Here is a 4,633-nt window from a genome sequence, read left to right as displayed (position 1 = left end):
AGTTTCCATACTGTTTATTTGAGGTTTTAGGTTGAATTGGGACTTGGGTGTACCTTGGTATTGATTTGGAAGAGTTTTGGCTCGGGAAAAATGTTAGGAAAAAACCCAGTATTCTGGGTTCGCGTATGAGCCCCGCGGCCCTGTTCTTCCATCTCGCGACGCTAGGTTGAATCAGGAGGAGGGAATCACTCTGGGCGTTGCGGCCCTATAGGGTTGTGCTGCAATGCTAGGCTAGTTTCAGGAAAGGGAAAATTTGAGTTTTTAGGGTTTTGGCTCAGGGGGCTCGGGGGACGCTTCCGCTACCTTGTGTGGGGAAACGGGAGGTCTTGAGAGCACGGGATTGGTTCCGGGGAATGATTATGGATTGGTTAGTAATGAAAGTGCTATGTATGTGTTGTGACTAGGTTTTTGGCGAGGCTCGGGTTAAAGGACGGTGCTTAGGATTTTGATGCTCAAGAAGCTCGGGACATAGGTAAGAAAACTGCACTCGTTTATGTGGATAGGATGGGACTAAGTGTTCCCTATATTCGTATGCATTGTTATATTATTGTGATTAACTATGTGAATATGTTGGGACTAAGGGCTCCCTATAATTGTATGAATGTCATGAGGTGGTATTATGTGAATATGGAGACATGTGACAAACGACCTAAGAGTGCCGGAATCAATGCTTGCGCACAGGGTACGGCTCAACCACTGGTAGCTGAGGACAACTTAATAATCACTGAGCTCGGTTTAAGCGGAGCGGATTGAGTGGGTTGAACACTGGGCTTGGCCTAAGTGAGCCAAAGACAGTGGGTTATTATAGAGGGTGCGGCCTAAGGGTGTCGACCCTAGTTATTACATGACATGTGTATTCTTGTTAGTTTGATGTATATGATATGCTGAATATCTGGATGTTGGATCACTAGTTTCGTCAACTGATGTTCTTGATTATGTGAATACTATGGCTTGCTGGGTAATTGACTAATGTCTTGTAAATCATTTGGTTATGCTCTATGATATATTTGATTATCAATATTGATTGTGTTATGATGTTATAGTTTTCTTGCTGGGCCTTGGCTCACGGGTGCTACGTGGTTAAGGTAAAGGCAAGGGTAAGATGAGTTGACCATGAGTTGGAGAGCTTTGGGGGTGAGGTGTACATTGTCAGCTGCTCGGCCGCCACGATCAAGGGATTGTACAGGAACAGAAACCTAAAACATGTATTTTTCCATTAGAGTGGCTTGATTATTTATAAGATTTGGAAATTCTGTAATTATGTTATTTAAATCTTGATTTGGGATACCATGTACCAAACATTTATTTTAATGAGAATTATTCGTTTATAACCAAAATCTTTTAAACCTAATCTGTTGGTGCCGTTAGATTCACATTTTTATTTAAATGACTTGATTAGCAAGTCTCGCACTATTTCAAACACACAGTGTAACGGTCTTGGTTATCCAGGGCGTTACAGAAAATCTACTAAACATAACATAAATAATAAGACTAAAAACATATACTATAAAACATATAACATAAAAACGTATATCATATAAACATAGGACTACAATATTAATGGTCATTAAATCATTACCGTAGTATGTGATAAAACCATCTAGGTCCTCTGTCTACAAATCAAGGTAGGTTAGATCACAAAATAGTATATGATAAACCATCTAGGTCCTCTGTCTACTAATCGAGGTAGGTTAAATCTTAACTCTAATCTATGATAATGATAAAAAAAATCTTGGGATTCATTTGCTATCTAAGCAACTACATTCGCCAAGTAACTATAACATAAAACATATACATACATATATATACAGAAACATAACATAACATATAAACATATCATAACACATACAATCTAACCTATTTTCCTTAACAAAAACTGGGATATTAGAGAGAAGAACAGAATTGGAAAATTCGAAAACCTTAAGTTTCAAGAACTTAAACACCTAACCAAAAGCCAGAATATCAAGTTAGGACCTGAAAGAAAATAAATGAACTATAATGAATTAAACTCGAGGATAAGAATACCTTGGATAGACTATAACTTCGATCTACACCTTAATACTGAAATATCACTCTATCTTATGTCCCAATTGTTTAGAAAAACTTAGATTGAAAAGCTTTTAAAATCCCAAAACCCTAGTGTTTTCTCTCCAGAATAAAATAAGCAACTTGGAGGCTCTAAAGAATGCTTGAATAATGAATGAAATGACTGAGTGAAAGGTCCTATTTATAGAGTTCAAGGAGTGAAACTAACCCATTTTAAAAATAATAAATAAATGAATATAAATTGAATAAATTTGAATTATATGTTCAACAGATGCCTAGAACTCGATAAAAAGTTGTTCAGGAGCAAATCTAAGTTGTTGAGGGCTATTTCTAATTCGGTTCCACAAAGTTTCAAAAATACATAAAGGCAGTCGATATATCGCATGTCCCTATATCTCGAGCCTTCGTGGTTTCATTCGTGTGAAGTCAACGTGTTTTCAATATCAACCTTAGGCGATGTATCGACCCCTAAAGCTGCGATATATCGCCATACACTGATATTTTAAACACGTTTTTGCACATTTTCAGCACACTTGAAGTTTGGTAAAACAACTTTGACTGAGTAAAATGTGATCCTAACAGCTCCTGGAAGGTTTTAGACCTTCTAGATCTATCCTTTATTAATTTATTCATCTAAAATCCTTAAATCATTAATAAACATGCATGTGACAAGTGTCACGTTCTTAATTATTCTATCTAAACCTTAGGTTATAATAAATATCATTTCTAGGACCAACTATATTAATCAAACCTTATGTTAAAATTAATATTTCTAAACTATAGGTTAAACTTGTAAAATCCATAACTATATGTATGAGTTTCCAACTAAATCCCGGTTTGAACCAATAACCACGAAAACTAAAATACTACAGGCTACTACTACTACTACTACTACTACTACTACTACTACTACTACTACTACTACTACTACTACTAAGACGCTACAGATGACGTATTGATGAGCGCAGTTTTTGAACTCGTTTGACATAAAGAATTGGTCCTTATAGTCATTCGGGTGGCTGGGTAGGTTGATGATGGAGGTCGTGCTGGGGAATCCGGTTAGGTAGTAGAAACCATCACCTCAACCCTTTCATTCTAGATTGGCATTGAGACAGAAGAAATATATAATATGAGCAGGGGTGGGGATCTCCCACTGGTGCTTCAAAAATAAATACTTAAACCCTGCCAGGAGTCAATACGAATTCGAGGTGAGCTGGAACGGTGCCAGTTCAACGTAGTTTAAATAATCTATGAAATACTGGTAAAGGGGAAGGAAGGCACCTCCTTCAGGTGCTCATCACTCCAAGCCCCAAAGTCGACCTGGAGCGGGGTGCACCTCCGTTATCCATACAATGGAGGGCAGGAAACAAGTACTTTGGAGCCCGTCTTGATCCAACGACTCAGTAAGATTTTGCTCACCTTGCCCTTAGTCTTTATTTGAGTTTCGATGTGCTTTTCCTCGAAGAAGGCGTCGGGGTCAACCACGACCTGCCTATCCACAACTGAGCCAATGTGGGTAATAGGGGTCTCGGAGGTGATCTGCTTATCTTTATTTTTGTTTTGAGAGGAGGAGCTCGCCATAATTTAGTTCGCCTGGCGACAACGCGACCTATTAGAGGCGACCAAGGATATAGCCTAGCTTCGATAACAGAAGTGAGGGTAACCTGTACTTTTGGATTTGGTTTGCTCGACCTAAGATATCTACGAGCTAAATTCTCACCTAACGTTAATACGTGAGTTCACTCGCGGTAAGAAATCCTGTGCCATAACCTTGGGAAACCCTGATACTTCGGGATTCGCGTGTTAGACCCAGTTGCTCTTTGAAAAGCAGTTTAATGCAAAACCACATAAGATATTGTGATCCTTAAGCTACCTAGAAAAGAACCTAAAATACCCTCAAATCTTCCAACTCACATTTTCAAACCTAGAGACTCAGAAACTTACCCATTTTTCCAAGTGCATTATTCATAGTTGTTCCTAATGCTATTAGTTTTGGTCACATATAAAACCTAAACTAAACTCGTACCAGACCAAAACAAGTAAAAAGTACTGGAAAATTTCATAAAACTTATTTAAAAATAAGAAAATGAAATTTAAACTTGATATAGAAATACTTACACTTTGGTTTCTTGGTCAAAGAAATTAGTAGATTAAGGGTAGAATAGGAAATGCAAGAGGAATCCGAGATGAGGGTCTGAAAGTTCTTGGAAAACAAGGGAATGTAAAGAGCTTCGAGTGTTTTGGAAAGAGATAAAAGAGGAAAATTTCAAATGCAAAGGTGGTAAGGCTCAGGCTTGGCTCTCCTATTTATATGTAAACTTCGGGAACCGATCCAGACCATACGATTAGATCAGTTCGAGATCCGAGGGTTTGAATTAAATAAACCAAGCGGTGACAAAAAGTTGACAGGAAAACTTTCACAGTACTCAAAACCCGAACAAGTGCTTATTATAGAATGACATGTGTTCTGTAATCGAGTGAGTGGGTGGGCACATTTTCTCATAAAAAAAGCTGAAAAGCCCATACTGTGCGTGTCAAAAGTGACGTCATGCACAGTAAGAGCTTGGGGGAAAATGTTGTACCCCAA

Source organism: Humulus lupulus, chromosome 6 (genome assembly GCF_963169125.1).
Source record: "Humulus lupulus chromosome 6, drHumLupu1.1, whole genome shotgun sequence".
In the NCBI taxonomy this organism is placed as follows: domain Eukaryota; kingdom Viridiplantae; phylum Streptophyta; class Magnoliopsida; order Rosales; family Cannabaceae; genus Humulus; species Humulus lupulus.
This window is presented reverse-complemented; position numbering follows the sequence as displayed.